Raw genomic sequence first — 12,563 nt, forward strand, 5'->3', positions numbered from 1 at the left:
GAGCTGCCACCCAAGGAATGAGGGTCGCATGTAGTCCAGTTCTGCATAGGATGACAGTGATTTGGGGAAATCACAGAACAAAGCTGGCTTTGGTCTGCCCTGAAGATGATTTCCCTCCTGTGGGGTGAACCTCACCAATGGCCGACCCAGGGCCAGGTGCTACCAAACCGTCCTCTTCTTCTCCATCCTCTCCCACCCCAAGTGAGTTTGCTTCCTCTGTCCTTGACCAAGGCAAAATCAAGGAGAGGGCTATGCTTGTTCATATGTGTGTCCATTGGAAAAAGACAAGGCCAATGGCTTTACTATATGTCTGATTGAGTGCAGTCTTTAATTCTTTGGGATTTTAACATTTTTTTTTTCCTTCCTGATGCAGTATATGAACCTAACTGTTGGAAGTGCTGTGGGCCCAGCTGATTGAGACCAATAATCTCAAACCTGCTATTAGATGCTCCCTGCTTTTGGGGCTCTGGTTTGAGGACACATTGCTTTTCTTCAGCTCTGCAGTTCAAGGCCGCCCCTTTAGAACTGTGAGGGGTGGCCAAAGAAAATAACATGTGGTTATTGTTCAAAAAGTCATCGTACCAGAAAAGTATATGATCGCTTAAAGGCAGCATCAGAGAGCAGGGTCTTCTGCTGGCTTCATCCAGGGCCTTGGCTAACCATGTAATTCCATAGTGATATTTATGGCCTGTATATAAAAAAGAAAATGGTCTGAAATCCTGTGGCTGTTTGGTACCCATGTCTTTAATGTCTAACTGCTTATTCATTCTAAAAAGTGGGATTTAATAAGACAGTTATTGTATGTTATTTAAATACCAATTGATTATTAAAAACAGTTATTTATAACTACAAATTATAAAGTACGTGGGGAAGTGCAGCCAATCAAATCAGCAGCTTGCCTGATGAATATCCTTTCCTAACCCCATCATTTTATATATAGAAAGGAGGTTGACTTATGCAGCGGGAATAAAACTAACTTAACTGCCTTTCTGGGTCATTTCTTTCTTTGATGAATACTTGTAACTCCCCTTAATGGTAATAGGACCTTTGCTTTCCAACTGAGCAGAAAATAAACAGACCTCACTGTAGGGGCTCTATTGCCTTTTGGGGGGCTCTGAGCAAGGTTAAGCAGAGGCAGATAAAATGGCCTCTGCTTTAATAAAGCACGCCTAAAATATTCCTGCATAAGATCCTCTTTCTCTCTTTCTTGACCAACGCTGCCCAGAGGGTCCTGCTGTCTGCCCAAGAGGTGGTGCTTCTTTGGGATGACAACAAAGCCAAACAAACAAAAAAACTGGCAACTCAGAACCCGTTTTGTAGTGGCAGAGTCCCAGTCCTTGGACCAGAAGTCTTGTCTGTTTAAGACTGTATCTTCTTTAGACTCTTTTTTTCCTTCACATCATTCTTTAAAGATTTTTGTGTCACGTAATCCTGGACTTCTTCGGTGGCATCCCCATCTGAAAGAATAAAGACATGCTGAAAGCCTGAAGAAATGAGTAACGCTCACCTTACCTTTCTTCTCTTCCATCCCCTTCTCCTCCCTTCCCCCCCTGCCCCCCCCCCCTTCCTTTTTCTTTTCCTGGTTAGATTATTTTTTTCCTGGTTAGATTATATGATTGATGAAAGCTAGGAAAAAAACAAAAAACAAAAAAACAAAACAACCAAGCAGGTAGTCCTTTCCTGACTCCTTTTCCAAATGTAAAATGCAGCTGCTGCTGCAGGTACAGGTTGTACTGCTCCAGCAAGCTTTCATGGCACAGCCAGCCTAACTTGAAGCCAAAAGAGCGAAAATCTGATAGGGTATTTATAGATCTATTTAGGGAAATTAACCCAAAAGAAAGTGGTAGCTGAAAAGAAGGCAGTGAAAGAGGGGAGTGAGAACTGGTTCTTTTAAAACACGAATCCTGTTAAGGTAGGCTCACAGATAAATGGCAAACACTTGGAAATCCTATAACCTGGTATGGCTTTATGAATTAGCTGTGCAAAGGAAATGGCTTGCTTTTCCTTTGTGAGTCTCATTAACGTCTGCAGGTTACACACTGAGGTGTCATATCACCAGCGGATATCAATCAGCACGACTCCCCTGAAATCAGTGTAACTACATCAATTTACACAAGATCCATGTCCAGGAAAAACAGAAACATCCCAGGGTGATGTATTAAAGTCAAGGAAAGCAGCAGACCTTACTGCATCAAAGTGCTTTTATTTTCACAGGTCTCTCATTTAAACTTAATGTTCTTTTAACTGAGGTTCTCTTTAAATTTAATGATGTTATTTGATAAAAGGTGTTTTGATTCACTGTTACAGAATATTTGCAATTAACAGATGTGGTGATTCATCTCTGTGGCGATTGTATTTTTTTTTCCCTTTTAGTGTAGCAGAAAAAAAAAAAAATCCTAAACAAGAGCTTTAAAAAGATCTTCATTACATTTTAATATCATTCTCGATTTAGTTGAAGCAAAATATTTCTGTTTATAAATTAACTTAGGTTAGTTCCACTGAAGAAACTCTTTGTTTTGCCACATGAGAACAAATACTTTGAAATTGAATTTTCTATGGGTTGAAGCCCTGCTGTTACTGAACTGAATGCTATAAAACTGACTCGGAGCAAAAGCAACAGTGGGCCAAGCCTTGCAGTTTTTATGGAAACCTCTGTATGCCTCCAAGTATTTCTAAGCCACCCATTCACACCAGCATCTGAGATGAATCATTTATTATGAATACATTGGCTGATAGATCTCCTTTTCTCTGCCTAGAGTTAGTGAAGAAAAAAAAAAAATAATAAAAATCTTGTGCTAACAAATTTCACTCTCCGAGTTGTTATTCTTTGTGAAGTATAATATGAAGTTGGTAAGTTGATAGATCATTAATGTATCTGCCTGACTGTGGCACTGCACAGAAGCACCAAAGTGCCACAGGGAATGCTTTAGAGCAGGAGGGGTGCTCACAGCAGGGGACCCCCAGGCCACCACAGGTCTCTGCAGGTCTGTGTTTTTTTGGAGCAAAATGAGCCGTGCTATCTTGGTCCAAAAACTGGTCTGATCATTAACTCAGGGTTTGCCCTTGGAGTGAGCCTAACTGGTTGCTTTTATCCTCATTTTGCCGAGAGCAGAAGGTGTAAGAACATGCTGGCTGCACATCATGCCAGTTATGTGGCAGCTTTAGCAGATCCCCAGAAAAAGGCAGTGGTCTAGGAAGCAGAGCCTTCGTTTCAGAGAGGTTGTTGCTTCTTTAAGGCCCAACGTGGGTCAGGGTCTGAGTCGGGTTTGGACCTTGACCAAGCCCCTAAATCTAGCTGGGCTGAACTTCAGCAGTGCTGGAAGAGAGGCAGGATTTAGAGCTGCATTTTATCACTCTGGTTTAACTTCAGGCTTGCATGTGAAGAAGGGTCTGTGCTGATTTATGCTGCTTTGGCTTGAGCCTCAGCACTGTGTTGCAAGACCTCTGCACAGACGCACTGTGCAAAGCCAGCTGACGTTCCAGCCAGTTTGCAGCCCAGGAAAGCCACCGGACTGCCAGAGCACACATTCACAGCTGCACTTCTGGACAACTATCACACACTTAAATACCATTTACACTCTTCAATGGCATCACAGTGACATCCGGTACAGTAACTCTGGAGGATTATGTGAAGTGAAGAGTGAAATAACTTCACCAAAAGGCAAACACTGAAGTGTTCCCTTTTGTGTATTGAACATTCCTGTAGGCTCTGTACTTGCTCTTTTCAGACAATGCTTTCTTGGCTGGTTGGATTATTGTATATCACCTCTCTAACCTGCTGTATTAATTTCCATTGACTGTGAAAAGAACTTGTCAAATAAGGAGGGAAGAGGAGGGGGGAAGGAGGGGGGGAGTCTTTTAATCCATAAGGCACAGTTCTTAAAAGCACCTTGTTGTGTAGTAGCTGCACACAAGTGAAGAATTTGTCAAGAATACAGGGCTGCTGCTAATTGTCTGAATAAATTACAGCTTTGGAGCCTGAAAGCCACAAATCATGTCATTGCAGCACTAAGCCATTCCTTTATGGAATTGGTCTTTTACAACCTGGAAAAAAACTTTTCAGAAGGCTTCCCTGTGGGAGAAATGAGACTCTGTGTGTGCGTGCGTGTTGTGTGCAGGTGTAGCGTGGGGTGGTGAACAGGGTTGGCTCTGTAGTCTCCTGGCTGCTGTCTTTGACAGGAGGGCTCCCAGTCTGCTCATGTTTTATGCTGACACCAGCCAGCATACCACACGTGGAGCAGCGAGTCCATGGGTGAAGCCAGTTAAGGTGCAAGAGAAATGAACAGGATTAAGAGAAAACTTTTGGCTGCCGGGGGGGGGGTGGTGCTAAGTTCAGCAGTACAGACCCCTGCTCGTTCCTCCTCGGACCATAAGGGCAAGCCAGCCTTTAAAGAAAACAGTCTATAATGAAGCACAGATTCACTTTGCTTCAGAAGACTTGCACAAAGCGCTATTGATGATTTATCCTTTAAGATAACTATTTTTTCACAAGCACAAAACAGCAGATACTTGTTACCCTTGTAGTGCTGTCACTTGCCCGTTTTTTCTACCTGCTGTAGCTGTGTATAAGAAAGAGAAATACAGGATTTTTTGTCATCGTTGATGTGTTTCATTCTGAAGTACTTGGTTTAGGACTGTGGGCTGAATCTTGCTCTCACTGTTGTCATTTGAAAGGCTCCTACCGAGTTCAGCAGTCTTTGGATGGAGGCAAGTCCATGTGCAGTAATCCAGCGAGGCACACTCTTTAAAAGGGAGTTTAGCTCTGTGTAGAGAATGGCACTTCAAGATAATTCCCAGTTCATACTATGAACTAGACAATAAAGTGGAAAGTGCTCACTGGAATTTCCTTAAGGCAACCTGAAGCTGTGCTCAGGCTCTCTCTGACTTTATTAGCAGTGCTTGGCAAAGTACTTCAGGCTTCTTTGCAGACCACAGTAATTGGTTACCCGACATTAGAGGACAAGCTGCCTGATAAAATTCAGAGTCTGTAGCGAGGCAGACAGGCACGATAACACAGCAATAAATCACAGCCGTTAGGGTATATTCCTGAGACGGCTGGCAGAGAGGTTCCAATCAGAAGTCACGAAGAACCTGTAGCTCCATGTCATACTCCCCTGCATGGTCAAATGTCTCCCTGGATCCTCTCCAGGTGTTGGATCAGACACAGCAGAGGCCCACTCTAAAGGGAAGGGAAGTGCAGCTGAAATACCAGGCAGGAGATGTGCTCAGCCTTGTTCTTCAAAGGCTACACTCGAATACCCTTCAGGAGATTTAGTTCCTAGACCAACTGCCCACTAGTGTGTTGCACAAATAATTCATTGCAAGTCCTGGTATCTGCCTGGGATCTGTACCACCCCAAAGTGAAACACCACTGATACAGAATGTTTCTAAAAAGATCAGAAAAAAACTGGTGAAAAAAGTCTCAGTGCCATTGATGGCTCCAAATCCTTCAGCATCTGCTTGGGACCAGCAGCGTGGGGACAGCAGTGCTTTGCACCAATTGGAGAACAGCTGTTTTTTCACCCCTACAAACCTCTTCCCTACTTTAGCAATATCCATAGGCAGGCTGGTCCATGTGCTAAAGGTAAGGAATAAAAACAAAGCCTTTCTTCCACCAAAACTACAGTAAATCTTTAAAGCGTAACCATCTGTTGAGTCATTTATCTCCTGGCTCAGACGTGTCCTCTTTTTCACTGCTATCCAGAGCTTCCACAAACCACAATTTTATCACTGTTCTGCCACCCAATTGAACGAATTGATTTAATCCGTCACAGTCTTCCTACATACTCTCTACTTTGTCAGTGCAGAAGAAAGAGGTGAGTGTCACACAGTCTTGTGCCTGTCCCTGCTTACAGACACATTAGAAAGCTCAGAGCAGACCCTGGAGATCCCAGGTGCCAATTCCTTGGTTCACTTTTATTGCTGGAATTACGGGATGAGTTCAACCTAGCCTCTAATGATGCCAGTATTGATTAATGTTCTGCATTTTGGATTTACCTGGAAGTGCATGGTAGTCTTTACAATCTTTTGTGTGTTTTATTTGGTGCTCAGTATTTTCTTGATGGGTATCATCACAGTTGTAACACAAAGTATGATAGAGAAATAGGTGTAACTATAAACTTGAAGGTAAAATATATCAATGGCTACATTTCTTTGCAAAAGTATAAACAAGAAATCCTTTCCTTTTTTTTTTTTTTTTTTTTTAATATATATATATCCACAGTTAAAGTGAATTAATGATTGAGCCCAAACGAAGCTCTTAAGATCCAGACGTTAATAGGTATATTTGTACCTTTATAGGCTGTTATTATCTCTGAACCTGTGTGTTGCACTCTGTTTTTTGGATGCGTTCATAGTTCTGCAGGAGCATCTCTCAAAGATATGGGAGTTACCTCCTGGCAGATGTGGTGCAAGGTCTGAGAAGCAGGGCTCTATCACAGTATCTCTAAGGTTTAGCTTCCCATGCACCTGGCACTGGTACTGGGGGATGAAGAAGCAGCTGCTATTTGGCCCCTATCCCTGGGAGATAGACAGCATCATTTCAAGCTCTCTATGCCATCCCCAATGAATTTAGGTCTCTTGATACTCTGCACCCCAAAATAAATTTCTCTGATACCATGAAGGAACACTGCCACAGTACTAGCCCCACACAACACACCTGCACCTCTGCACAACTCTGGTGCAAAGGCATCCAGTCCCTACCCTGCCATTTGGATAGGTGGCCATGTCTCTATCCTTCTTCCTTGCACAAATTGCCTCTGGAGATGTACTTGCCTCTTCTAATTGGAATTTTTGTTGTGGGATGCAGTCAGCCCTATATATCTGATTCCGACTTGGTGCACAGCAAATGAATTTATTTGGCAGATTTTTCTCCTGTCAGTGGGGCTCCTCTGGTATGTTATCAATGCGCCTCGTCCTGATGATGCATAACACTAATCCATCATTAGAGCAAGAGCGTGCTCTGATGATGGATGAAAATAATTTATCATAAGAACAAGGGGCTATAATGTAACACTGTCAAAAGATGGCACCATGAGGAGATGAACTGATCAACGAGGAAATTCAGTAATGCTCATTGAATCAAGCGGTTCTGCTGCCAAGAGGCTCCTCTGCTGCAAAAGTTTGGCAACCTACAAAAATATCATTATTCTCCTTGCTGAAACAACTCTTTGCAGTAATGGCAATGATTTAAAGGTTTTCTTTTCTTGAACAACAAAGGGAACCTCCTATTGCTAGTCTCCTTCTTGAGAATAAATATTCCAGGTACAATCACAGATCTTTTTTGCCTTATGCAAGTCTTAATTTTTAGGGCCATTCACATAATGAAATGCAAATATAACACCTATTTAAACCATCCGTCCAAAGTGGGTTTGTTGCAGCGTGGTTAAGTGACTGAGAAAGAGGATTTAAAGCTCAGGAGACGTGGTTATAGTCTTAGCTTTCTTTTGGAAGCACTACATCTGTAATTCAGCACTTCATTCCTGTCTAGTGCACATTTGCTTAACTGTGGCCATATGTTTATGTAGATTCTTCAGAACTCTGTTAAAATAAGGATTAACTGAAACACCTATTTAAGTGCCTTCCTGGACATGGATTTATAAATTTGGAATAAAAGCAAATATTGTACAAAAGATTTAAGAAAAGCTCAGGAGTTTCTATTTCAGTGTCCATGGACAGCTATATTTTGAGTTGCCTCTAGGAAATGAGTTGTCAAAGTCCTCTCTTAGGTGAAATACAATAGAAAATGGATCTGCTGAAACAACAGGTCCAATAATCCATGGACTCATAGAATATATCAGGTTGGAAGGGGCCTCAGGATGTTGTTCACTATTCTTCTAGCCAGAAACCAAATAGCATATGGATAAATATAAAAGACAAATAGTAAAAATCAGAGTGATGTTAATTCTTCCCTGTGATTCCAGAGCGCGTGCATCTAACTAAAAAGGCACTCCATAGGATGAATAAAAGTACCACTGTGCAAGATTGATTTTCCAGTCTGAGTGACAGTGGTTGCCAGTCTTCCTATTACTGTAATTGCTGGCTAAATGAACTATAATTGTATTAAGTGGTAACTCTGAAATATGTATGTACTGTAGGAAGGAGCTGAAGCATTGCAGGCATAACAATTTGATTGGAATATTTGGAAGAGGTGAGGTTTGGCTCTATGGGTACTTGTGCAGAAAAGCATCGCAGCTCAGTGTGGCCCACAAGCACGGGGTTTACAATAAGAAATTCTTTGGGTCAGTGCTGTTGTCACGTATGATTTACAAAGAGCCCATGCTCTCTGCCCCAGTTCACCATTTCACTCACCCAAAATGGTTCCTTCCTTATGTAATATGGAATAAAATGGCGATGCTTTACACGGTGCTTAGGACTTCGCTGCCTTTTTCTGTTTCCTTCGACTGTTAGTTGTCACTCTTCTTAATAACGAGAGAATTACAGTAGTTTCAATATGACTTTTTATCTTGATGTGAAGACTAATGATAGTAATATTTTTAACAGTCAAATTGAACTGTTTTGACTTATCCAAACCAGTTGCTGCAGCGTTTTAGTTTGCTAAAATTTGACATTTCAGAATCATTTTTTGTTCTAATTTCAGATAGGGAAAATTGTTTCCTTCCTAGGCAATTTAGGATATATTTGGGAATATTTGTGGATGCTGTGCTATGGAATGTGACTGAAAAGAGCTTTAGCAATGCTGAAAACATAACAGAGAATGATGAAAAAGCTGCCCATGAGCTGTTGTGAAACCCCATAAAATGGAAATCATAGCGTTACAGAAAGTGTTGCTTTTTTTTTTTTTTTTTTTCCTGAGCAAACCCCCATAAAATATCATCTCTTCTTTCTGTTAGCCTGATGCAATAGTGGGTAACCACATTCTTACCCTGGAGGATTTGCTGCTAGTTTTAGCAACAGTACTGCAACAATACATTTTGTTTCCAGAGTGGAAAGACAAATGGACCTTTGTGGAGAAATGCAGCAGAATTCCAGCAACCATTGAAAGGAAGGGCAGGCTTGCCATTGTTTTCAGTGCTTTTGGTTGAGTTCCTGACAAAGTTGCTGAAAGTGTTGCAGTAACATTATTGTACGCAGCAGGAAAATAATCTACCCTCAAAATCTTGCACGCAGTTCCTATTTAACCAGAAGCAAATTGACTGCTTGGCAGGGGAAAGCCCCCTCTTTCCTGGCTGGGAATACTGCAAAGAGTTCTCTGCACCGCCAGCACAGGAGGCTGCATCAGGTCCTTACTGACAGCACCCAGGGCAGGGGCTGAGCCAAGGCAGAGGCATGCTTGCTTTGCAGCCAGACATTCTTAAGACATGGCAGCTTTGTGCCTGGGAAACAGCCCATTATGACCACTGAAGCAGAGATGCCAATTAAAGCAGTCCTTGGGGCAACCTCAGCCCCACTGGCAAACAGCAGCCCAGCACCCCCCTGCTGGCCAGGGATGGACCAGCCCTTGGGATGCTTAAAGGACCTGCAGAAGCTGAGACTGTCCCTGTAGGCTGCTGTAATAAAGACATTTCCCCATTGTCATAAAATCTATTCTATCTGAATGTGGGAGAAAATTCATTTCACCACGCTCATCTACACTGGGATGTCAAAATGTTTTTGCTAATCCACTACAGGGATTTTGCAGGATCCACCATTAATCCCTCAGCAGGAGAGAGGCTGGACATGCTTTCCCATTTGTACTTAGTACTGGGCTTGTTTATCCAAACTTCCTGCAATGCTACTCATGCAACTTGCTTGCTTGAATGGATGGATGGATGGATGGATGGATGGATGGATGAAAGAATGGAGGGATGGAGAGCAGGATTTTCAGGAGGAACAAAAAAAAAATCGCAAAATGAACTATAGGCAAGGATTTAAGTGCAGTCCCTCCCTCCCTCCCTTCCCCCTGTATCCTCTTAGTGTTTAATTGAGTCATCTGTAAGCATTTTGGTAGGTCAGGAATGCAATTAAATAGCCTGTCTATCGTAAAATATTTGAGCAGTAATACCTGATAAAATCATCATTATCTTGGAGTAATTGACCACATCAGATAATTAAGGTTCCTGAGGCAAAGCTTCACCCCCAAAGGAAGTTCACTGATATTAGAGCAGGGCTGCGGTAGTCAAGGCTGTGTTAGCGTTTCCATTGTAAGCCTTATATTTTAGAGGCATTTAACTCAGAGCTTACTCTTAATGTGACCTCCAATTTTTTTGTAACAGACTAAGGAAAACACGAAGTATTTTTGTCGAAAAGAATGAAAAATTCCTCCTGAAAATGAAGTTCTAGTAAGGTTTTACTTTAAAACAGAGGGAAAAAAGCACAGAATGACAAGATTGCATCTTAACAAAAGCCTGGTGAATTTGCAGCCTGAGAAGGGTGTATCATCTCTCCTGTGCTGTGAACGCTTTCATAGCTTGACAGCAAGGAGACGGTTGCCCTTGATTTGTCTGCAGTTCAGGGTATGTAAACTTAAGATAAAATTTTCTCAAGTTAAAAAAGTGAAGAAACTGCTATAGGTTGTAAATGAGCTGATATTTGGATTGTGAGATAACTGACATGGGCACATGGGAATCACACCTTCTCAGACTCTGGTAGTCAACAGTTTAGGGCTTTCTTCTGCTATGAGATGCTTTTGCATCAGTAGGTTTCTGATGGCCAAGCCACTCCTCTAAGTTTTCTCTCACTACATACTGGGAGTTCATAGAAGTCTATTGAAGCCCCACATTTTTCTGCAGTCTGTGTTGTTGTTTTGTGCTTTGCATGGTTTCTTTTCTCTGGAGTCACTCTCAAAACTCCTCGATTTTTTTTTTTATCTCAGTACCTATAGGATTTTTTTTTTTTTTTTTTTTTTTGCTGTATTTGCATTCTGATTTTTTTTTTTTCTGAAAAGTGTCTTAATGAAAAATATGTACCAGAATGCTCCATGTGAGTAGCCTCCAATGCTGAAGATCAATAACAGTTTATTTGATCACTGACAGCAAATGCTCTTTCAATTAAGCAGGTCACATAAATAACTTTCTAGTTCCAACGTTATTTGGAAAGGTTGAGTGTGAAATAAATGTGATTGGGTTGGCAGTAGAAGTTCCTCAAAAGGATTGGAGTAAAAAGCTACTTACTTACTTGGGTGGTAATCCTTGTTTTATCAGGATGACCTAAGACAACCGAACTGCACTCAGTAGAGTACATTTTCATAGAGATTTTCAGCACTTTGCAGTTAATAAGGAGGTTGGAGGTTTCCAAACTTTACATAGAATCATAGAATCCTTAGAGTTGGAAGGGACCTCTGAAGGGCACGTAGTCCAGTTCCCCTGCACTGAACGGGGACATCCACAGCTAGATCAGGTTGCTCACGGCCTGTTCCAGCCTCACCTTGAAAGTCTCCAGGGATGGGGCATCAACCACATATTGTGCTCACATTTCACACTGTACTCGCATTTTTGGGTTTGTTCCAACTGAACACAAAGTAGAGAATACCCCCAGATTAAAACACGTTCTTGCATGGATGTCTTTACCACCTTTTATCACTCCACAAATGTCCCATTGTGCCTTTGGTTGAGGATTCATCCCAGTGTTGTTCTATCCATACAGGCTCCTCTCATTCTTAAGGCCACGCTCATCTGCGATGCCTTGCCCAGGAAAGAGTTCACAGCAATGTAACATCTCCACATGCAGCTGTGGGTACAGGCAGACATTAGAAATGCAGGTCCAGGCATGGGATGAAGTCATAGTGTTCACTGAAATCAAAATGTCTTCTTACAGGTGAGGGTAGCATCCTTGTAACAGATGCAGAACAACGCACGGGAAAACTACTGAAGAAAAGCGGAAAGCTACAAACAACCCTTCGTTGTTCAGAGCTTAGATAAAGTCTGCACACAAGAAATAATTAATCTGAATTTCACTGTAGGGACCTGAAGCAAACAGCGGGGATTAATGAGCTTTAGGAGCGTCCAATATTCAAGTCAAAATATAGAGGAAGCTTTCACAGTTGTGCTTAATCCAGAAATATTTTACAAGCCCGAAATCGGATGAAAGCTGTTTGGGATACCTGATTGCTCACAAAGCATTAGCAATGGCCCTTCTTTCAGCCGAGGTTGGCTCTGCAAATGGTGCTGCTGTCCTTTCCCCTTTAATTTTTCCAATACCTGGTTTCTGTAGAACAAGTTGTGGGGGAAGAAACAGATTTTGCAGCTACTGTGAAAAAGATCAGAGGCACCAACCTTGTTTAAAAATTCCGCAATCAATTTAGGAAAAAAACAGTAAAACCCCAGGAAACTCCCCAACTTCACTAAGAAGTCCTCAGTTCAAAGATAGCTGTACTGGGAGGAATCCACAGGATCTGCCTGTCAATAGGTTTCTCAGAGGAAGAAACACTGGGTAGTGTTGGTTTTGTTTTTTTTTTTTTCTTTCTCTGCCATTGAGAAACTGCTTTATAACTGCAGAGCAAGGTGAAACTGCTAACAGAGGGGCACTGGGGAGGAAAGGAGTTCATGTCCCGAGGATGGCTTCCCTCTGTACACTGCTTTTGAAGGTGAGATGGAAATAGCAACCTTCCGTATTGCTGGTCTGAG

Source organism: Phasianus colchicus, chromosome 17, assembly GCF_987193195.1.
Source record: "Phasianus colchicus chromosome 17, bPhaCol1.hap1.1, whole genome shotgun sequence".
Lineage (NCBI taxonomy): Eukaryota > Metazoa > Chordata > Aves > Galliformes > Phasianidae > Phasianus > Phasianus colchicus.